The 24,227-nt window shown below is 47.9% G+C and overlaps 1 protein-coding gene across 2 annotated transcripts in view; it reads left to right on the top strand.

The window, feature by feature from the left end:
- ERFL (ETS repressor factor like) overlaps window positions 1-24,227 on the top strand; it is a 159,484-nt gene that overhangs the window by 75,641 nt on the left and 59,616 nt on the right. Inside the window, exon 1 of one of the 2 annotated variants that reach the window (XM_083627612.1) lies at window positions 572-1,740. The exons of the other annotated variant lie outside the window; for it this stretch is intronic. The gene's annotated coding sequence lies outside the window, so the exon portion shown is untranslated. Of the gene's footprint in view, window positions 1-571; window positions 1,741-24,227 lie in introns of those variants that run through there. 2 annotated transcript variants of the gene reach the window in all.

Consider the following 24,227-nt stretch of genomic DNA (forward strand, 5'->3'; position numbering starts at 1 on the left):
CCTGGTTAGGTGGGCATAGGTTTGCAGACACGTGCTCCATTTCCTGAAGAAGTCATCGCTATTGAACCCAGTGGGACTTACTTCCGAGTAAACAGGCATGGGATTGGGCTCTTAAAGGAGAGAGGGGGGGGAGGCTTCATTTCTTAAAGAAAAGAAAAGAAAAAGACACAGAGAGTGTGGGGTTGAAATCTGACTCAAAGCCAAGCCAGGAAGGCCTGCTTCTTAAGAAACAAGCTGTGGTCTCAGGGTGGGGGGGGGAGGCACTCTGCACATGCTCAGGAGCACTTTTATGCAGCATCGCTTCAGGAAAGCTTAGGTATTAAATACAGATGTCAGGCTTCAGCTCTGCTACCATTTGGGAACTTTCTGTCTCCAAGGTCTTTGGTGGATCGGTGTCACTGACAGTGCTGTGTTTAAATATCGTGTGTGTGTGTGAAAGAGAGAGAGAGTGAGAGGCTTGTGCCATTTCTTGATGGAAACAGAGGACCCCTCAAACACCCCCCAGCCGCCCAATTCTGGGGGGTGTGGGGAAGTGCTGAGGCCTGGGGGAGACGGGACTAAAGCGCCTACAAAAGGCTACACAAATCTGCCTGTGTCTCAACTGGGACTTTTCTAACACAACTCCCCTCTGGAGGAAGGGGCGCATGCTCAGGTCCCTAAAGCCATCCATCAAAATTTGAGGGAAAAGGAGGAGAGGGAGAGGGGGGTCAGAATTGGAAAGGGGGGGTTGATACACACACACACACGCACGCACACACACAAATCCCATTTTCTGCAAACAGGTTGGTGGCTCCCAGCCCCTCTCTCTGTCTAAATGAAATCAGTCATTTTCATCAAGTGCCCGGCCAAATATTATCCACAGTCCATTCAGAAGGATCGAATCTTATTTAGAGTCGCGATTCGACATCTGTTTTCAAATTTGATCAGCTATGAACTTTATTTTCCGAGTTTGAGGAAAATTATATTCCATCGATCCGAAGCACTGGCGTAGCCTACATATATTTTCCCCCTCGCTTCTGCCTCGGCTCTCTCTCTCCCTCCCCTGCTATCGACGGGGAAAGACGCGTTTGTAAGAGACACACCAGCAGCAGCACCACCACCAGCAGCAGCAGCAACACACCGCCAGCGAGACACTTCGCAGTTTCCCCGATCGCACAGCCACCTTCCCTCTCGCCCGCCTGCTCCCTTCTTTCCTTTCCTCGGCCACCCTCCATTTCTCCCTTCCTCCTTCCTCCCTTCTCCCGACACACCTCGCCACTTTCTGATTCATCCCTTGGCTTCCTCTGCTTCTCAGTCACACACATAGAGGCTTCACCTCCTCCTGTCTCTCCAATTCCTTCTCTTCATCCCACAACCCACGCTCTCTCTCTCGCTCGCTCTCTTTTCCCCCCTTTTCTTTTCCCCGTCTCGTCTCTCCTCTCCCTGCCAGGCTCCTTCCCTCCTTCCAAAAGGCGATCTTCTTCTCTTTCCTCTTCTTTCTCTCTCTCCTTCCTTCCTTCCTCTACACACTTTTGTCTCTTTCCCCCCAACCCCCCTCCAAAACTCTTGATTCACCCTCTCCAGAAAAAGCTAACCATTCTGATTTCATTTTCAAGAAGCAAACCTCCCCCACCCCGGGCAAAAAACAACAACCCCCCAAACCCCTCACCACCTCAATTCCCGGCGCGCCCCCTCGCAGCCAAGCCAACCTCCCAAAGAACTTCAACTTGGAGACTGCCTGAATGGTGACGGGAGAGAACAGTGAGTAACAAATTCTTGGGAAAGTTTCTTGGGAAAGTGGTCTGAGGAGAGCGGAGGAAGTTAAGCCATTATGGGTGCTTCTATGGGGAGGTGGGAGCGGGGGGGGGCTCTTATATGACAGGGAGTTATTATGGTCCCACTTCTAAAAGTGGAGGAAATGAGGTCTGTGATATCTGTCCATCTCTCCATCTCTCCTTCTTCCCTTCCTTTCTTCTTTCTTTCCTTCCCTACTTACACACCCTTCACCCAATCCTTCATCTCCCAACTCGTTTTTCTTTCTCACACCCTTTCGTGCTCCGACCCTCCCCTCCTTCTTGCTTCTTCTCTCATCCCTTCTTCCTCTCTCTCTCCTTTCCTCCCCCCTCCCATCTCTCTCTCTCTCTCTCTCTCTCTCTCTCTCTCTCTCTCTCTCTCTCTCTCCCTGTCCTTTCCCATTCTCCTCTCGCTCACTCACCCTCCCCTTTTCCCCTCTCCACCCTCCCCTCCTCGCTCCCCAGCTAACTGGAAGCCGGTTTCCGTTTAGATTAAGGCAGGGAACCTAATTCCAGGGCAGGGGATCGAAATTTCTGGCAACAAAGGGAAATAGCGTATTGATCAGAGGCTCCGGAGATTAAGAGACAAGTGTGTGTATCCATCAGCGCTAAACTGCCTCCCTGCGCCTGAGAGCCGGCCGGGCTGCGGACGCGCCTGGCATGGCAAACACGCGCCCCTCTGGGAGGGCAGGAGCGGGAGCCTCGGGGCAGCTGGGCCGACCGGGGTGGGGTGGGGGGCTGGCGGAGGATAGGGGAGAAGGGCTGGCCGAACCTCCCTCTCCCCCACCCCGGGGAAAATGGAAGAGGGCAGGAGATCAGGGAGGAAGACCCCCAAAGGGAATCTTTGGAAAGAGGAGACCGTGCAGCCCGTGCAATGTAGTGGTTAAGAGACTGAGCTGTGAGCCGCCCAGGTCCCCGATTGCAATTCCACCTCAGCCTCGAAGTCAATGAATGGCCTTAGGCAAACCGTTCTTGCTGAAACTCAACCCCCCAACACATCCCTCTCTCACACACACACCAAAATTCTGCAGATTGGGTGATAATAACAGGGAACTGCGTTCCCCGGGCGTTGGAAACCAGCAAGTTCCAGGTTCAAATTTCTCCACTGCTGTGTGAGCACTAAGTGGCCAGGGGTAAGTCGCTCGGTCTTAGCCTCAGCCTCCACTCTCGCCATCCAAGGTAATAAACACTGAACTACCTTACAGGGCCGTTGTGAAGATCACTGAGGTAACGTATGCGAAACACTTTAAGCGCCCTAACGGGGCAGTCGTGTTCCAGGAGAAAGCCCTATTCAGTGGGATTTACTCCCAGGTAAGTGCGTCAGCATAAGTTTGCAACCTAAGGCTGCAATCGTGTGCTTACACTTATTTGGGAGCAAGTCCCTTTGAGTGTAGAGGCGCTTCCTTCTGAGTAAACATGCAGAGACTTGCGCTGCAAGCGCCCTGCTAAGTAGTATTTGGGGGTTGTGTGTGTCCTGGAATTTGGAACTCGAAGTTCCAAGAGCCAAACAATACTTTTACTCAAGATTAGAAGTAGTAGTAGTACAGTAGTAGTAGTAAATCGTCGTCTTATGCAAAAGGTGGAACAGTAGAACTCCATCCTTTGGAGCAGAGGTTGCATCTGAAGATCTCAGGAGTGAAAGCTCTTCCTCTCCCTTCCCCATGGATCCAAGAGTGTGGTTGTGGGGCATAGGCCCGCGAAACTCCATCTATGCATATTATTGGGCTGCGTGTGGGGTGAAACCAGAGGCGTATGGAACTGGAGGGAGTTCAGGGACCCGGGCATTTGGGGAAGTGGTGCCCCGGAAATGCAGAGAGGAGCAGCTGGGCTGGTGGGAGAGGGGGATCACTGAGATCACACCGAAGTTTCTGGGGTCATCATGACCCCACTTGCCTTTCAGCCACTAGTTCCTTAAGCCTGACCTATAAATTGCCAAGTCTGGCTGCCGCCAACACCGCAAATCATGGGTGGCTCACCTTCAGCTGTGGTTATTTTTTCCCTACCAATAATGTCATGAGGTTGGCTGGCAGGATGGTATGAGAAGGAGGCGGCCGCCTGAGGTTCAGGAGAAATTCTTCTCCACCTTTCACATTACGAAGCGTGTGTGATGTGGCTTCCACAAACACCATCCACCCTCATTCCCCACCAAGCAAGCGAGTGTTGGCTGGATGTGGAGGACTTGAGTTTAACTTGGCGAAACTTCTTCCATCTCGAGCTTGTGCGTTAAGCAAATAGGTATCAGAAGAAAAGGAGTTCAGTAGGTTAGGGGTCTTGAACCCCGGACCTCTCGTCTTAGAAATTGAACACTGGGTGAGGAGAAGCGAATTTCCAGTGCTTGGCGGGGGGGGGGGCTGCTTGACTCAAGCGCTGGGGGGGGGAAGACCCCGAACTTAGTCCCCCCCCCCCCAATGGAGCTGACCCTTCTTGAAATGTGTGTTTGAGTGTGTGTAACGAATATATCTCTTAGGGAAAGTTAGATGTAGCGAGATATGTGGCGCAGTTTCCGAATAACAATCGCAGAAAATCTACATCGCGCAATAGGGGACAGCGAGCGAGAGGTCTCCGTCCCAAAGAGCTTACAATCTAGGGCTGCAAATCCTAAAGCACACTAGCTTGAAACCAGCAGGGTTTTACTTCCGAGTAAACACAAAATAGCATTCCTCTACTCGCTGGACCCTGGGGTGGTGGCCGCGGCGGTGGCGGGGAACCGTGCGGACAAACATGGGGGTGAATATAAGGGCTGCGGTGACTCACACGTACACGTGTGCACCCCTCAAAGTGTGGATATCTGCGTCCTCTTCTTACACGGCCAGATCCATCCGCCAGTTAAGCCGAATGGGTTGGATTTGCAGCCGGACATTGCTCACTGAAATCACTGGAACCAAACTGTCTCGACTTCTTAGCGGCGTGGTGAGTGGATCACCAGATCGCAGGATGCTGAGGTAGTGAAATACTCGTGGTTTTAGACACGAAGAGAGGATTTTGCGAATCAGCTTAGACTCCCACCTCTCTGTCTCTCCTTTCAACACAGGCACACCATCCCCCTGTGGATTAATTCTATGCAAGCCCCCCCCCCCGCCCAATCCTTCTCATTCAGGGCTAAAGCTATAATTGTTGTCTAAAGTTCTGCTACCTTCTACCGAATGTGAGTTAATCATTCCACTAGTCCTCACGCGTTTTGTCATCAGGTTCCATGCCTATTCTAACCGAGAGGGAAGACGGAAGGGAGACATAGAACCAACGTTCAATGCCACTCCTGTAAACGCTGGTGGGCAGACGGTAATTCAGGTTTTTTTCATTGCCTTTGATACAACCTAGCTCCTTTTAAAAACCCCGGAGAAAGGTCTGTAAGCCATTCGTTATGCAGACTATACATGCAATATACCCAAAGTGCTTAAATTATCTCTGGGGGGGAAAGAAAGAAAGCTGTATTATTAATTGGTGGGCTTGTCAGGAAGATATCTATCTCCTTGTCCACATGTTACAGTTAGCGTTGCCCTAGAAAGGCTAGCGTGTCAGACGGAGACCTGGCTTCAGTGCAGATTGGTTTTTCGAAGAGAACGGTGCCGAGGCTCCAGGAAGCCTGGAAGCCAAACTCTTTGACCGTCTAATAATGTTAAGGCATCAAAGGCACCCAAAGAGGCCTTCTCCTTGGCTGGCTGGCTGGCCAACCATCAATTTTGGAATAATCATCCCTGGGAGACTCACCAAAGCCAGAGCCCTCTTAGAAGTGCAGCAGAATCCAGTGAGTGGCAGTAGGCTGACCCACTTCAGACAACAGGTGGTGTGGTGGGTTGCAAAAAAAAAAATGTTGAAGGTGGTGGGGAGGGAGGCATACCTCAGTCCAGCACAAGACAGAAAGGTCATAGCCTCAGCCTCTTTGTCTGTGCAAGTGCCCGAATAATTTTTTTAAACATTTATTTATGTTTCCATTTTTTTTGCCTGCTTTTCAGCTACCCTCACAAGGTTCCCAGAGCAGCTTACACAGAGCAGTAACATGACAGAATTTGCCCTCAGGCTTAAGTCTAAATGTAGGGGAGCAGCCAGAGGGGTGTGTCCCGTCCACCCACCCCACCCCACTCCCATCCATTCTTGAAGCGGTATAGCCCTCTTTCTTCCCCACCTCAGGACCATGCCACCTTCTGCTGCTGCAGGTGCACCTTCAACCCTGTCTGTCCTAGAAAAGCGGTGTAATGCATTTTGGTATTTAAAATGGCTGTTTAAGTGGCCATGGGTAGGGTAGGGTAATTGTTACCCACCAACTAACTGTTACCCACTAACTAATCCAGAATGCGGCAGCTAGACTGGTGACTGGGGGCAGCCGCCGAGACCATATAACACTGGTCCTGAAAGACCTACATTGGCTCCCAGTATGTTTCCGAGCACAATTCAAAGTGTTGGTCTGGACCTTTAAAGCCCTAAACAGCCTTGGCCCAGTATACCTGAAGGAGCGTCTCCACCCCCATCGTTCTGCCTGGACACTGAGCTCCAGCACCGAGGGCCTTCTGGCGGTTCCCTCACTGCAAGAAGCAAAGCGACAGGGAACCAGGCAGAGGGCCTTTTTGGTAGTGGCACCCGCCCTGTGGAACGCTCTCCCATCAGATGTCAAAGAGATATACAACTACCTCACATTTAGAAGACAACAGAAGGCAGCCCTGTTCAGGGAAGTTTTTAATGTGTGACATTTTAATGTATTTTTAATCTTTGTTGGAAGCCGCCCAGAGTGGCCGGGGAAGCCCAGCCAGATGGGCGGGGTACAAATAATAAATTATTATTATTACTTGTGCCTTTCAGCTGTGTTGAATTAATTCGTTGATGTGCAGGGTGTGATTGTGGTTAATTGTGAGGGAAAGGCTCTGAAGACATTGCAAGTAGCGTTTTCTTGCCTTTACTGAACTGCTTCCAGAGCTTAGGCCCAGCATTTGGGAATCAAGTTGAGCGCTGTCTCCTAGCTCAGCAATGGAGCCCTTGGGTGGCATTGAGCAGTGCAACCTTCAGCTACAGTTTGCTCTCCACAAAATGGGCATGATAGCAATTTTCCTTACAGAATACTTTGATGTAAATGTGTTGCCATCAGCGCTCTTTGAAATTCAGGGACATGATGGACTTGAAACTTATAAAAATGGTTCTGACTTCTGAACTCCTCTGAACCATGACAGGTTTCTATGTCTGGATCATATCAAGGGTTAGTCCTGCTCAGAGGAAAGCTTTTTGAAACAAAGGACAATTTGGATGGGTCTACTCTGAGTAGGATGAATGTTAGCTACAATCCTCTTTTATCATAGAATGGTAGAGTTGGAAGGGACCATGAGGGTCATCCCTGCACAGCAGAAATGTTTTGCCCAATGTGGGGCTCGAACCCCATGGCCCTGAGATTAAAAGTCTCGCGTTTTATAGGATGTCATTTCTGGGTTCGTCTTATTACACATTCCCACCTACTTTAAGAACAAAAAAAGAGGAGAGCCTGCTGGATGAGGCCAATGGCACATCTAGCCCAGCACCCTGTTCTCACAGTGGCCAACCAGGTGCCCCCCCCCCACCGTGGGAAACCGTCTAGCAGGACCTGAGCACAGATCGCTATCCCTCCTCCCCCTCCCCCAGTTTTCAGCAACAAGGAGTCCTGTGGCATCTTAAATATTGACGCATTTATTTTTCATGGACTATAGTCCGCATCATTAGATGTTCCTGTGCACATTTACTTCGTAAATAAGTCACCTTTTGGGTCCAATGCAATGGAGCGATGTGTGCATGGGAATATAGCCTTAAAAGGTAAAGAGACCCCTGACCATTAGGTCCAGTCGTGACCGACTCTGGGGTTGTGGCACTCATTTCGCTTTACTGGACGAGGGAGCCAGCATACAGCTTCTGGGTCATGTGGCTAGCATGACTAAGCCGCTTCTGGCGAACCAGATCAGCGCACAGAAACGCCGTTTACCTTCCTGCCAGAGCGGTACCTATTTATCTACTTGCACTTTGACGTGCTTTGGAACTGCTAGGTTGGCAGGAGCAGGGACCGAGCAACGGGAGCTCACCCCGTCGCAGGGATCGAACCACCGACCTTCTGATTGGCAAGCCCTAGTCTCAGTGGTTTAACCCACAGCGCCACCCGGGTCCCTTGAAAAGCCTTACTTTTAGGTAAATGTCCTCAGGGGCTGAAGGCATCATTTGTGAATATAAGCAACAGCCCGTCCCTCACCTACAGCGTTCATAATTTGGTTATCTTGGAGGTGTTGTAACCCTTCAATCTATAAGTAAGGTTCATTTGGGTAAATTATTACATATTAAACAATTAAGAGAATGAATGTGTTGGTGTTGTGAGCCGCCCTGAGATCTACAGATGAAGGGCAGTATACAAATCAAATTAATTAATTAATAATACTTTTCTAAACTAACACTGCTCCTCAACAGTTGGAGATTAACAATGGGAAGCATGTGGAGTTTACATCCCACCAGCGGAAGTCTGAACTGTGCACTGACACAGATATACCTTGACAGGTACACACCTAAAAAAATTTTTTTTCTTTCCAGTAGCACCTTAAAGACCAACTAAGTTAGTTCTTGGTATGAGCTTTCGTGTGCATGCACACTTCTTCAGATACACGTGTGCATGCACACGAAAGCTCATACCAAGAACTAACTTAGTTGGTCTTTAAGGTGCTACTGGAAAGAAATTTTTTTTTTTTTGTTTTGACTATGGCAGACCAACACGGCTACCTATCTGTAACAGGTACACACCTGTGCTTGGAAGCAACCATACAGAGACGTTTAGTATGGGGAAAATAAGAAAGCTTCATTTATTTTACAAAAAGTTCTGTCTAACAAAGTTTGAGATGTCAGGGGCCTTGCTTGGTCTTTGATCTCAAGAGTCGCACAAGATGTTTCCTCTCTGGTGGTGGGATGAAGGGGGAAGGGAGGAGTAGGAAATGAGATCAGGATCTCTAAGAGGTATCAGAGGGAAGGTCAGGGCACGTTAGGTCAGAAACTTGGGGGTTCCCCCTCTCTACTATCTACTTTCCCTCCCATCCCTGCAAACCACCCCAGTCTTACTAAAAGCTGAGTTGAATCCCAACGCTTCCAACAGAAACAGCTTTCAAAAATAGAACTGGACCCAAACTTATAAGACAATGGTGTGTTTTTAAAAAAAAAAGATTCTGTGAATATTATTTTTCAGACATGACAGTTGGAGAATTTCAGCCTGTTTGCTGCTCACAGATATGGTGGAGAATCTCAGGCACCGCTGTGGATCGTGCTTTGATATACATGTACTGTAATTTAGTATTGTTTAAGGAAGCAAGCGGCTTGCTCCCTTCCTCCTTCCAGCTCTTTCTTCTTTGGTCATTGCTTCCTTCATTAACTAGTATGAACTAGCGGTAGGGTTTCAATTCTGTATTGAGCTGGAATTTCTCAGAAGATCATTTTCTTTTACACACACACACACACACACACACACAAACAAACAAACAAACAAACACCCACCCAAGGTACTACTGGTAGAGGAAATTAGCTCCACACCATTGCTTCCCCCCCATTTCACCGCTCACTAGCAAGGTGGAAAATTTTGGGAGGCCATTTTTGCTCTGCCCTGAGCAACTACTGACATGCCCACACTCTAAATGCGAACTAGCTGCACACCTGTCCAGTTGGGAATTGTCTTCCCCTAACCCACATGCCTGTATCCTTATAGACTATTTAGTGATGGGATAATTGCTGAAGTCTCCAGAGAATCTGTCATGAAATTTCTGCTGCTACTGGTGGTGGTGGTCTTGGTGGTGCTGCTGTTGCTACACCTGCGGTGGTACTTTCAGTAAAATAAGCATAATCAGGGTGATTTGAAAATTCCCCTGACTGGCAACTGGAGGAAGAATCAGGTGTCAGTAAAAGTTTGGGCAATGGAACATGAAGGAGGAACTGGGCCTGGAGGAAAGGTTTGAAGGAGAGAGCAGTGACTTGAGGAGTATGAGCAAATGTTTGCATGTAGGAGGCTTCTCAGCTGGTGCTCCCAAAGGAACGTTGGCTTTGAGAGAGGACGGGTGAGCGGTGGTGGCATCATATAGGCAGTGGTGCCATGGTTAAAGGGCAGGGGTTGAATGCAGCAAGTTCCCTGCAGAGTGCCTATCTCCATTGCCCTAGTGCCACCCAATCAGCATGAAAGGGAAGCTGTCTGGCCACCGTAAGCTCCAAAGCTAAGCATTTAGGACAGCTGAAAACACAAAGTGCTTCAGTTTCCAGAGAAGAGTGTGTAGGTTCTGTTACGTACGTTGGAACTTCAGGGGCGGGGGGGACATTTTAAATCAGAAGAGGACATTGGAGCACTCCAAATTGTTTGCCCATGTATGTGCATAGAAAATAGGAAAGGAAGCTGAGAGGCGATACATGGAGATCTGCATTATCATTGCAATGCATCCCTTCTTCTTCTTCTTATTGTATAATAATAAGTTTACTGTATAATCTTAGAAGTGGTGTGGCTGTGAAGGGGCATGGCTGTGGCTTTCGTGAAGGGGCCGTGCGCTTCTGAATTTGCCACTACGTACAACTATTGCATATAAGTATACTGGGGTGGGACTCCTGGCCTAGTGGGCAGTTCAGAAGGATGGATGATGTCCTTGAAGCCTTGCTGTGGCCAAGGGTGGTAAAGTTAGAGGAGCAAAGGTCATGGGAAAGAGATACAATGGGAAAATAAGGGCTGAAAAGGAGGAGGAAAGGACAGAGGGCTTTAAACATTAAGACTCGACGTTGAAACGGGGATTTTGCGAGCTGTGTGACAGCAGGTCTCCAGAAACCAAAGCACGGAGTGTGTGTTCAAGGATCCTCAAGTGAAAAACAGATCAAATTAAAGGAAGCATATTGATTTGAGAAAAATCAGGGCTCTTTTGGTCTATGATGTTGAGACAAAAATATGACCCTCAGCATCTGAGGTGTGGGAAAGCCTGCATACAAAGCAATCTTATGCAGTCTTTTGCTTAAAATTCTTTAAATAAACAAAAAGCAAACAGTTCAAATAATATTTTGAAGTCCAAAATGCTTTGCAACCATCCAGGTATCTTCACATTCATTGGTCAGTACCATGGAAGGTGGGAGAAGATTTATTTCAGTGGTTAAAGTGCGCACACTTTTTTCCTTTCATCTCTTTAAATAGTGTGCTTCCAAAGTCCATGTTTATCCCCAGTGGTCCTATATTTTCTGGTGCAGCCCCTTATTTTTGTCTTCTGGGAATGTCTTATTAAAAGTTGCCATTGTTCAGGGTTCAGCCACCTCCCCGTGCTCTTCAGACAGTAACGCTGCTGTCCTATATCCACTCAGCTAGGAGTGTGCTGCATATTGGCCTAGGATTGCGCTATAAATTTCTGAGTGAGAAATAGCCGCGTGACATTGTGACCGTGGCAGATATAAACATAAAGGCAATGCATGGACGTGAACACTAAGGGAGCAATCCTATACACAAGAATCCGGCTTAAAGCAAGCCACTGTAGGTTAAGCTGGCATAAAGTTACGCCAGATCCGAACTCTGTTCAGTTGTGGGGATACTGCTGGCTCAGATGGCCTAGCCTGGCAGAGGGAGAACAAGCCTTTAAAATAGTGACTGAATTACACCAAGGTCACATGACCAAGCTGTATAGGCTCAGGATCAGACTAAGCCTCTCCTCTCTGGTCTTGCCCCTGCCATGCCCCAGAATTCCCTTTTCCCAGGGCTTACATTGTTTTAAGATCTGCTGAGCTTGGCTCAGCCAGCTGGGCTGAGCTGGGATAAGAAAAATATACTGATGTATATCTGAATGAATGTAGGTTGAGGCAGTTAAGACAGCTCAATCAGAGATGCGCTGGATCCTAACCCAGCTCACCCTAGTGGATCTTCTTCTAGGATTGCTCCCTAAGGCATACTAAGGCACAATTATTATTATTATTATTATTATTATTATTATTATTATTATTACTACTACTACTACTACTACTACTACTACCACCTCACCTTTTTTCCTGATGGGATTCAAGGCGGGTTACAGATAAAAAATGAACTACTAGAAACCTAGGGTGGGAAACAATCCTTAAAAGCGTTTAAACATTGGTAGAATTAAAACAAATTAAAACAAAATACATGTATAAAATCTGTTTAAAGCATACACATAATTGCAATAAAAACAGCACGGCACCAGCCCTTTTATTAAAAGCAGTAAATTCCCAAAATTTCTTGTTGGAACAAGAAAGTCTTCAGCTGCAGCTGATGGACAACATGGAAGGAGCCATCTCTAGGGAGGGAGACCCAGTGAGCACCCACTGAGAAGGGCACACGATCGCTAAGGCAGAGCCTGCTATTTTATGCGCTGCAGCTGCGGTATAATTTAAACGGGGGATAGAATACTGTATGTTTTTCGCATAGGTCTTAAACTAAAAGAACAGACTTTCCATTGGCTTTTACATTAACGGGGGCAGGGCGAAATGCCATTGGTGGCATTCAGCAGTGTGTCGTTGTGTGTGGTGGGGTCTTCGGCTGGGACCAAGATATAAGAATTCGGGTGCTAACCAAGCATATTCATGTTTTTAATCTGTGTAGCTTTGGAGAGAATAATAAGCTAAAGGTTTGCAGCAGGGGTCGCCAATTCAATGCCTTCCAGACAGTGCTTTTTTCCTAGAAAAATAGGTCCCAGTACTCACCATGAGGATGTTACAGTAGATGCCACACTTTTTAGCAGCAGCAGCAGCAACAACAACAAAGGTGCCGGTACTGCATACCTTTAAGTACCCTCAGGGGGAAAAAGCACTGCTTCCAGCTGCTGTTGGACTCCAACTCCCATCAGCCTCAGCCAGCATGCACAAAGTGCGAGGGATGATGGGAGATGTAGTCCTACAATGTCAGGAGAGCACTACATTGGCTGTCTATCGGTTACAGGTAGATATGGTTGGATCACAGTGCTATTGATTTTAGTGGGTCTAAGCAGGACTAGTATGCATTTCCCACATAATGCTTCCTGCCGAAGAGCTCTGTGTAAACTGGAAAGCTTGCATGCCTCTACATCTGGCGACAGGGAAACTTCAGGTTGAGGGGACAAATGCAGCCATCCAGGCCTCTGGGCCTGGGCCTTGGAACTCTGTGACCCGAGGCCACATGCCTCACCAATCCCTGCTTCAACATTCTGGGTATTTCTGCCCAAGTGCAATTTATTTATTTGTTTGTTGCGTTTATATCCCAACTTCTTCTCCAAAGAGCTGAAGGTGGTGTACGTGGCTCTCTCCCTCTTCATTCTATCCCCCACAACAACCCTGTGAGGCGGGTTAGGCTGAGTGGAAGTGACTGGCCCAATGTTACCCAGGGAGCTTCATGGCCGAATGGAGACTTGAACGCTGGTGGGACTTGAACTCTGGTCTTCCAGATCCTAGTACAGCACTCTAACCACTACACCACATTGGCTCTCTGGAATGCGTCCTTGAACTCTCATAATACTTTTGTCTTGTGCGGCTGGAGGATGGACTGAGGGTATATGAGTGTTTCTGAATACTTGAAGGACCTTTCCACCGCCATCATTCTGCCCGGACACTGAGGTCCAGCTTTGAGGGTCTTCTGGCGGTTCCCTCGCTGCAAGAAGTGAGGTTACAGGGAACCAGGCAGAGGGCCTTCTCAGTAGTGGCACCCGCCCTGTGGAACGCCCTCCCATCAGATGTCAAGGAAATAAACAACTGTCTAACTTTTAGAAGACATCTGAAGGTAACCCTGTTTAGGGAAGTTTTCAGTGTTTGATTGTGTTTTTAATATTCTGTTGAGAGCTGCCCAGCCAGATGGGTGGGGTATAATTAATAAAATTCTTATTCTTATTTCTAGAAATTAGACTACTGGGCCAAGGTGACATTTACATTTATTGCCCCACCCACTTTTACATCTGGCCCCGCCCACCACTGGCATGTGGACTTTGGAAGGTTGCCTGGAAGCAAATGCGGCCCTCGGTTCCCCACCCCGTCCTACATAAACAGAAGCAGACCTGTTTTTTAAGAAACAAAAACAAAAAAACCCCCGCATTGCATTACCTGGTTTGTATCTCATCTTTCCTGGGACCAGAAGAGAGACAAACATCTTCACCTGTTTCCCGATTTAGCCAATGCCATTTTTGCATCCTTTGCCCTCTCTCCGGAATGACGGTGAGGAGGGAGGGCCGTGACGCTCGCTGCAGAAAGGCGGGGAGAAGAGTTGTGGGCTATATGGCTGAAATAGGCCAGGATGTTGTACTTGAGAACCAATCTCCTCTTTGACGGGTTCCATCCCTCTTCTTTACAACCTTCATTACTGCTGACTCAGGCAGGTGTGGAGGGGGTGGGGGGAGCAGGCAGGAGCAAGCTGGCTGGTATGCCTTGCACCCTTCTGGTTTCTCATCTTTGCGTGTGTTTGTGGCCTGCCAGTATTTCTTTCTGTGTCAGTCTTTCCCATGCTCCTGTGATGCATGCTTTTGGCAGTTTATTTTCCTGCATGGGAAGCCTCCCTGCTGGTTAGGGATGTGGCTGCTTTGGCGGTAACAAACCAGCCCATGCCATAACAGCAACGAAAAGCCACCGAAGGGAATCCAACACCCGAAATGTACAATTCAGTTTAGTTAGGAGGTTGCAATGCATGTTACGATGTCCGTTAGCATGGCCATACAAACCAGTGCAACCCTATCATGAGCTAACCACACAGGCAGTGGATTTGGGGCACCACTATGGATTTTACTTATTTATTATATGCATATCCTTCTTTTTTCACCAGAGTTGCTCAAGCAAGCACATACAGTTCTCTCCTCTTCCCAATAACCATAATCTATGGTAGATTAAACTGAGAAGTAGTGGCTGTACCCCTAGTTAGAGGTGGATTCTGATAAGTGCGGATGGTTCTGCCGCACTGGGAGCCAAGCCTAGGGGTTGCCACAGAGCGTTGCAACTACGACATAGTGAATTGAGCAGAACGGAAGGCGAGAGGTTGGGTGTGTGCACCAAATTTCAGCCTTGCATAGCGTGCCGCTGAAATTTGAAAGACCCTGTTCATGGCCAAGCAGGGATTTGACTGGGTCTTCCTTCCTCCTGGTTCAATACTCTAACTATTACACCACTCTGGCGGAACATTGACAGCTATGTCCCATGAGACTCCGGCGTCCACCAGGAAACTGCTCTCATGCAGCTGTTGCTCACTTCAATAAAGCTTGCGCAGAAGGAATACCTGGTGGAATCACCCATTGTTCATTAGCAGGAAAGGGGTGTCGTGTCTCACGCTGGCCCTGAGAAGGAGATCATAGGAAGCAGCCTTATACTAAGTGAGAATATTAGTCCCTCCAGGTCAGTACTGAGCTACCTCTGGGCTCCTGCAGGAGGAAGGGTGGGATATCACCTGTGTGTGAGTGACACATGATAATATATATAGACACACGCATATATACACATACATGCACATATATATATGCACACAAACTGTTTAACTCAGCCTTTATCAACTTTATGCCTTCCAGATCTTTTCAACTACATCTTCCAGCAGTGCTTCCTTATCCTGAGTCAGGCCATTGTCTATCCAGCTCAATACTGTCTGCACAGACTGCCAGCAGCTTTCCACTGTTTCAGACTAGGGAAGCTCCCAGTCCTGCCTAGAGTTACCAGCAGTTGCACCTGGAATAATAATTTATAATAATAGTAATTTATTATTTATACCCCGCCCATCTGGCTGGGTTTCTCCAGCCACTCTAGGCGGCTTACAACAGAATATTAAAAGCACGATAAAACATCAATCATTAAAATCTTCCCTTAACAGGGTTGCCTTCAGAAGTCTTCTAAAAGTCAGATAGTTGTTTATCTCCTTGACATCTGCTGGGAGGGCGTTCCACAGGACGGGCGCCACCACTGAGAAGGCCCTCTGCCTGTTCCCTGTAACCTCACTTCTCTCAGTGAGGGAACTGCCAGAAGGCCCTCGGAGCTGGACCTCAGTGTCTGGGCTGAATGATGGGGGTGAAGATGCTCCTTCAGGTATACTGGGCGAAGGCTGTTTAGGGATTTAAAGGTCAGCACCAACACTTTGAATTGTGCTAGGAAACGTACTGGGAGCCAATGAAGGTCTTTCAGGACCAATGTTATGTGGTCTCGGTGGCCACTCCCAGTCACCAGTCTAGCTGCCGCATTCTGGATTAGTTGTAGTTTCTGGGTCACCTTCAAAGGTAGCCCCACGTAGAGCGCATTGCAGTAGTCCAAGCGGGAATCTTCTGCATGCAAAGCAAGTGCTCTTCCATTGAGTTGCTTCCCTCCCCCGCCCCCCAAAAAATCTGGAACCTATCCTAGTATAATCATTGGAAGCTGCCTTATGCTGAGTCAATCAATCTAGCTCAGCATTATTCACATTGATTGGCAGTGGCTATCCAGGGCTTCAGATAGGGGGCATCCCCAGCCCTACCTTGAGATGACGGAGATTGATGCTGAGACCATCCACCACGAAGCTATGATCCTTCCCTGAACTGTTGTGCTCTGAATCTAATCCCCCAAAAAACTTAATTGGGTGACTGCTGGGTGTAGTCTTATAAGAGAGGGTGGCCCGAATTTTCCCTCATTCCATTGCAGGTACAATCTCCATGGAGGGGGGTAAAAAAAGTCCTGTGAGAAGCAACCAAAGGCATAGGTGAAGCAGTAAGACACAGACCTCAGCTGGGCTGAAAACTGTGTGCTCCAGATGCCAGGAGGAACATGTATCCAGAATTCAGGCATTATTTGTCATGCAACCTCCCTATTTCAGTTACCCTCCAAATCCACATGTAGGTTTGGAGACAAGCGCTCAAGAGAAGGCATAATCTCCTTCAAATTGCAATGCATGCAAACTAAAATAGAAGTGCTCATGGGTGGGAAATGGTCACGAGAATCTGGAGAAAGGCTGTATCTCAGTGGTAGAGAACATGCTTTCACATAGGGGAGGTCTCAGGTTCAGTCCCTGGCAGGCTCAGGTAAAGACTCCTGCCTGAAACCTTTAAACACTGGTGCCAGGCTGCATAGAGTGACAATGCTTAGTTCTATGCACCTTCTTCTTTTTAAACCATAGCTTTTAATTAAGTTTGAAAAAAGATATACAAAGGTTAATATCAAATGCCCAATGTCTTTTTAGAATACAGTGGTACCTCAGGTTACATACGCTTCAGGTTACATATGCTTCAGGTTACAGACTCCGCTCACCCAGAAATAGTACCCCGGGTTAAGAACTTTCCTTCAGGATGAGAACAGAAATCGTGCAGCAGTGGCGCGGTGGCCACGGGAGGCCCATTAGCTAAAGTGATGCTTCAGGTTAAGAACAGTTTCAGGTTAAGAACAGACCTCCGGAATGAATTAAGTACTTAACCCGAGGTACCACTGTATCAACGATATGAAAAAAATAATCTAAATAAAAACACAAGCCAAAAAGAGGAAAAGGAAACAAAGGAGAACTTCATCTGTCAGCTGTATATAGAAAATTATTAAAAACACTCATTCCAAGGTAACTCCCAACTAAACCACTTCTTAGTTCCCATATCTTGGCTCCATGGACCAATGATATAATGGACCTAGTCCAGGGGTCAGCAAACTTTTTCAGCAGGGGGCCGGTCCACTGTCCCTCAGACCTTGTGGGGAGCAGGACTATATTCTGGAAGAAAAAAATTAACAAATTCCTATGCCCCACAAATAACCCAGAGATGCATTTTAAATAAAAGCACACATTCTACTCATGTAAAAACACGCTGATTCCCAGACTGTCTGCGGGCCAGATTTAGAAGGCGATTGGGCCGGATCCAGCCCCCGGGCCTTAGTTTGCCTACCCATGACCTAGTCTAATGAGGCTTCCTGTACCCTTAGTCACATAAACTGCAACAGCAAGAGACCCACTGGGGATTTGAACCCTGGCTTCCAAGGTCATCATCCCATACTCTAACCCCTGCATCATGCTGCCTCTCACGGATGCAGATACGCTTTGCTTCAGGCAGGTAGCTGGGCCCAGGACATGACAGGAAGCAACAGCAAGTACAAGTGCCTCACATTCCTAATTTTTGGAGCCATCCATTGTGGTATGTAGCCGTTTGTTTCAAAAGAAGTCTGTGCCTCGCTTGTCTCCTCCACAAAGGAGCTGCTCTAAGCGACCTGTAAATACAAAATCAACAGTAACCCAACCATTAAACCACAAATGACCAAACAAAAAGCAGCAGCAAAAAAAGGAACATATTGACAACCAGTATATTAAGCAGCAACAGAACCAAAAGCTTTTTTAAAAAGGAACGGGTGGTATTCCCCTTAGGGCGGTATATAAATTCAATTAATAATAATAATTACTCAGAGTAGACCCAGTGAAATTAATAAACACAACTAAGTTAAGTCCATTGACTTCAATAGGTCCACTTATAGTAAAATTAGTTGAATACCACACGATGTCCTAAATTGCCTACAGAGCACAAATGAAGAGGGAGATAGCCAAAACCCTTTGGAACAAGGAGTCCCATACATGAGGCACTGCTGGCACAGAAAAAGCCCTCTCTTCCTTAGAGAAAATTACATAGAAAATATTATTTGGCCCTCACTCAATGAACAAAGGCTAAGGAAGGCAGCTCATTTTCTGAGAAGGGTGGGGGTGGGGGCATAACTCATGTGGAGTGGAGAGGTTTACAGCATGAGATCCCAAAGGACACCACCAATATATGGGACTGAGGAGCAACCACTCACTTTGTTTGGGATCCAGTAAAGACACAGTGCCTTCAAGCAAGAGATAAAATGGCAATGCAGTCCCCAGGTCTGCAGGGCCCTATTGTGGGGACTGGGCAGCTCCCAGACCCCGTGACTTCTGTCCGCTGACCGCAGCTATGTGTTTCTTATCACTTCAGTATTCAATGACTCATAATTGACTGACTCCACTGTAATGCGTTGTGCCTGAAGTCATGTGCAAACCTTGCTGTGCTATGTGATCTCTAAGACAGATCATTCACAAATGCAAGTCATCAGCTGACATTGCAGTCATAAAGCAATGAATGTTCATCTGTGAACAGCAACTTGCAGAAGTAAGGTTTACTTATTCAAATTCGGGCTGGCTTCTTGTTGCATGTTGTTCAGATGACGGCTGAGTTCTAATATTTGCCGGGGTTTTGCATTTTCAACATGTTGGCCTTATCTACACATCCTATTGAATAAGGTAGCAATGAGCTGGGAGGTTAGGTTGAACCACCTCAAACTACAGAGAGATAATCATGTATTAAGTAAAAATTGAGTGCAGAGAACATTTCTCCTGGGTGACCTGGTTTTCTTCTTGCAGTAGGACCAGCTCTACCATTTGGCAAAGTGAGGCAACTGTCTCAAGTGGCAAATACTTGTGCCCTCCAGTTGTTTTGGACTACTGGAGGGCTCCAGGTTGCTGAAGGCTGTGCTAGTGGAACAGGGACCAGCAGCAAGGTGTTGGAGAACAGAGCTCTTTTAGCCATAGGCCTGACCCCAAAGAAAGCCTGTTACTTTCAGATGTAGCCAAGGATGCTATCCCATTGCCAACACTGAAGTTAAGATCCAGCTGCTACTTTGGCTGGGTTTTGTACATAGAATGGGAGGTGAGGCACCTTCTTGTCCTTTGCCAAAGGTCTTGACTTGCAGGGAGTCTGTTTGACTTGGGAGAGCATTGGAAGCTATGCTGTCGGCCCATTACCAGCTAAAGTGATTACAGTTCACACTGGCACCTCAGGATTTAACCACCTCCTTCTGCTGTCTTTGTAGATCCAGCAATAGGAGCCAACTCCTAGGGGCCAAGGTCCTTTCAACCCCCTCTAAAATATTTGAGGAGACTGGGGGCCCCCAAAGTTCATGAGAATTGCCATTCAAATGCTGTGCATGCACCATGTCTTGTGATAGATTATGTGGGGCAGGACTTAACTGGCCCCCACAAAAAAAAAATATTTTTATTCCAGTTGGCATCCTGCTGTAGTTACCTGCCTTAGGAATGGGTGTGGTCTCCGAATCAAATCAATGAATCAATCAATCAATCAAGCAGTGACCTGCCATTTAAAGCCTCAATACACTTGCCTTTGAGGTCCTGCTCAGGAGCAAAGTTAGCTCTAGAGCTCTATTTTTCTAAGAGAGGTCAGCTCCAAATTCCTCTCTCTTTCAACAGTCTTGCAGATAACATAGTTAGAATTCATTGGCGGGTTTGATGCCTTTGTGATAGGACTCATTCAGGATATGTTTGCGTGGTTTTATCACTTAAAAAAAAAGTAGCCTCTTATTTCTTCTCTACTGGCAGCTTTGCAGATGGAACACTATGATAAGTGTTACGCTTGTCCATGCCTATTACTGGAAGTTGCAGTTGTCTGGTGATGAACATGCATGAGTAAAATGTATCCAGGTGCAAATTAAAGGAAGGGAAATCTAAGGAAGGAGGAGAGCACAGATCTTCCAAGAACTGGAGTTTTAGAGTCCCTGGTTGTCCAGAAGTACATTGGTACACAAGTCAGGGGAGGGAAGGCTGAAGAGGGGGAGAGAAACAAAACACAGGGCAAAGGAAGAAAAGAACAGCCATGGAGAATAAGAAGCAAAGAAGCGGGGGCAACCCAGAAAGAAGTCAGGAGACACTTAAGGTGCATTGCGTCCCAAAAGAATCCTGGGAACTGTATTTTGTTAAGGGTGCCAGGAATTGTAGTTGTGGGTAAACTACAGTTCCCAAGATGTGGTGTGGATGTGTCCCATGAAAGAGAAGAGGAGGATGGGTGCAGGGTGTCTGGAGGAGGCAGTAGGCTGGAGAGATAGTGGGAGAGCACTAGGGTGATCGTTCTTGGGAGGGAGAGAAAACAGAGACTGAGAAGATGTTGGAAATCCAGAATGAGAAAAAGGATTTAGGATGGACAGGGAGGTGAATGTGGGGTTCCATGTTGGTGGTGGTGAGACCTCGTTCACTGGGAGTCCAACAAAGAGGGCCGGGAGACCCTCAGCAGCAAGTAGACCTGGGAGTGGCAGAGAATGATGGGTGCGACAGGTCACTTAGGACAGGGAGCAGGAAGCAGAAGGTTCTGGCTCTGCATGTGTGTGTAAGAGAAAGAGAGGGAGGGAAACTGCGACTCATTCATAGGGGAGCTGGAGAAAGAGAGGGAAGTGAATCTGAAAGACCCCCAAGGGGTGAGGGAATGGGCGGTGGCAGGGCGCCGCCCAGAGGCGAGTAATGGGCGCAGGCCGCGGCTGCTGAGGGTTTGGGCAGCGCTGTCTGCAGGCAGGGGAGGGCGCAGGCAGCCGGGCCGGGCCGCATGGATCGATGGAGGCAGAGGCGCCCGGCGCGAGGATTGCATCTTGTCACAATAATTTATTGCTCTCATCCCCGCCTGATCGATGGTTTGAATTAGCGAAGCGCCCGGCTTTAATATTTACCCTCAGCGCTGCGCGTCCAATCTCAATTCTAATTGATTCGGACACGGGCAAGCGCTGGGCTGGACGACGGTGGTGGGGATGGTGCTGGGGAGGGGGGGATCTGGGGAGCGAGCTTGGCAGGACCAAGAGGGACCCACCGCGCGGGAAGGGCTCTGGGGATCGGGAGAGGGTTGCGAGGGGCCGGGGTGAAAGATCTGGGGACCGAGCCGGTGGCATTCGCGGCGGGGGCGTGTCAAACAGGATCACAGAGGCTGGGAGGCATCAGCCGTGGCAGAGAAGTGCAGGAGGGGAAAGCGGTGGGTGGGTGGGGGGCGTTGAAGAGGAAGCAGAGACTGGCAGGGAATCAGGAACCCGGAGTTTGGAAGAATATTTGGAAGAAGTTTGGGGAATATTTGCAAATATTCTAAGGAGGACAAGCAAGATCGGGAGTTGGGTGTCAAGAGGTTTGTGAAATATGGGGAGGTCTTTAGGAAGTTGTCAGGGTGAGGATAAGGAAACAAGTGTAGTACAAGATCCTGGGGATCCACAACTTAAGAGGGACCTACTTTGGGACCCCTTGTGTTGCAGGGTGGGGTGTATTTTACCCGTTAACAGAGAGCAAAGGTGTGAAATTGAATTCACTCGGAACTAGCAGACAGCCTGATGCTTCTACCAGTTTATCTGAGGATTCTACTCTGCTAAATATGTGGTATGCTTTTAAGGCTGACCTGGATATATGTGGATGTGCAGCATGGGTGTGTATATGCACAGCTAAACAAACATATATTTGCGCCCACAGGCCCAGGGACAAAATTATACTCACTAATACAGGCTTCAAATCTGTTGGCAATATATGCTGCTCCCCCCTCCCCATACATACACACACACACACACACACACACACACACACACTGCAACTTTTATGTCTCAAGAATCCTTCCCCATCTTGCAAGCCAAGGGGACATTATATATCTCCCTGTCCGTCCATTATACGGTCTAGGCCTGTCTCTAATAGGTATAGACTATTTTTAGACAGATTGCTCTGAATTCTCATCTCCTCCAAGACTGCCTCAGACAGCTGGCTATATGACAGGGCCTTCAAGTGGCTAGAATTTACTTCCATGTATTCTTTCAGGCCTTGTGTCCTCACCGAAGAATTGTGATGGACCTTGAGCTCACTACAGATCCTTAGACATCCAGTAATCTGTTTCTCAAATTACCTAGGAAGATAATTTCCACTTGCAACGAGGCTAATATAAGCCTTGAGTTGTTGCTGAGAATTGTTTGGGGGAAATAGAACACATGCATTATTTTTCTTAAGAGGATGCATGTCATGACTTTAAGCAATTTTGAATCCACACCTGCCCGTTCATTGGGTAGATGGAATATTTGTCCCAAATAGCGACAAATAGCAGTACACAGCCATTTCCCATGGGTAGCGCTGGTAAATGGCCATTCTACACAAAGTAAACACAGTAAACAGAGAGTAAATGAGTCAGCAATCAGCAGCCCACAAACGCCTGGGTGAACAGAAATGTTTTTAATTGCTGGCAGAAACACATTACTAAAGGAGCCCACCAGATCTCTAAGGGGAACCTTTTTCACAGTGCAGGAACCGCAGCAGATAATTCTCTTTCCCTGATTGATGTGAGATGAGTTAAGGCAGGCCATGGCACCACCAGCTGGATCTCTTCTGGAGATATTTGTGGGGGCGTATAGGAGAAGGTGATCTCTCAGATAACTGCGTCTCAAGTTGCATAGGGCCTGGTGTTGTTAGCATCCATCTGTCTCGAGAGACAATGGAGTACGCCTGCAGGGATGAAGTCAAACTGCTGTGCTAGCAGCACCGAAGTGACTTCCATGAGGTGCAAGCCTGGGCAGTGTGTCCTGGGCTGCTCAGACGACAAGACCCTGCTTCTCACCTCACTGATGTGGTCCAAAGGAAAGCAGAGCAATGCGTTTGGCACCAGCTTGGCTGCAGGAGTTGCCAGAAGGAGGCGCACAAGGGGCTTGGGGACTCCACCGCAGATTTGTGTAGGGTTTACTCCTTAGCCTTTTCTTCTCCCGGAGGATGTCCCACAAGGCAGTGGAGTTTTAGGATCAGAGTTTTCCTTCTCCTAGGTGGGCTCCTTTCCCAGGTCAGCAAGCCCCACCTGCCCCTCACTTCCTTGTGCAGAAACCGCCTTCATGGCTGTAGGGCCCACTATTGCTCTCATCTGTTCAATCCTCTCAAGCTTGTCTTTGAATGCTGGGGAAGTCTGTGCACAGGGCCCAGTAACAACAGTGCCTTCACCTTGGCTCAACAGCAGATTAGTAACCCTTGGGATTCCATCATGAGAGATGTTGCGTGTGTTCAGTAGGATATACCAGTAAACAGCCTAGCCTCAGCATTCCGCACTACTTGCAGTTTCTGAACCAGTGGAGGGTGGTTCGTTAGGGTCCCATTAACCTCAGCAAGTCCCCACCTGCTTTCTTTCTTACTTAGAACTGTCAGCTTCCTCCTCCTCCTCCTCTTTAGTCTTAGTGGTGGACCCTTGTAGATCTCATCAGGGAGAAGGGAAGGGCCAAAACTAGGCTTAGTTGGATCTGCCTGTCATTGGCTCTCTGCTGCCACCTACTGTTGGGCTCCCTGCCTTCCACACCAGCAAACCCCAGGGTTCCAAACCTAAGCTTAAGGGCAGTCCGACATGGAACACTTACGGTAGCCCAGTTTTTAGGCTACCAGCACATAGGTCGCTGTTATCCCAATCCAGAAATGGTCATGGTTGGTGTACCAGCAGACTGGTATTGGCTGGTGTGCCAGTTGTACCTGGATGATTCATCTTGGCTTCTTGCTTCCTATGTGCAAGGGATGCTTTTGCAGGTTAGTTTGTTTTTAATAGGGGGCACTTGGCAGTGTAATCCCCCACATTTCATCTGAAGTTCTGCCATTGCAGAACTTGGCTATTTGTTCTTGGAGCAGAAGGGAAGGAGTAGGCTGTTAAAGAAGAGTAAAATGGAGGGGGTCCGTGTTTGGGGCAACAGAAAATGAGGTGGGGGAAGTTCCTAATTTCTCACTAGAGCAGGCAGGTTTGTAAAGGAGTGTCCTGGCTGTTATATGCTGGTGTATACAGTAGAGCTGCAGTGCAATGGCAGAAC

The sequence above is a fragment of the Podarcis filfolensis genome (assembly GCF_964270895.1).
Source record: "Podarcis filfolensis genome assembly, chromosome: 8".
NCBI classification, from domain to species: domain Eukaryota; kingdom Metazoa; phylum Chordata; class Lepidosauria; order Squamata; family Lacertidae; genus Podarcis; species Podarcis filfolensis.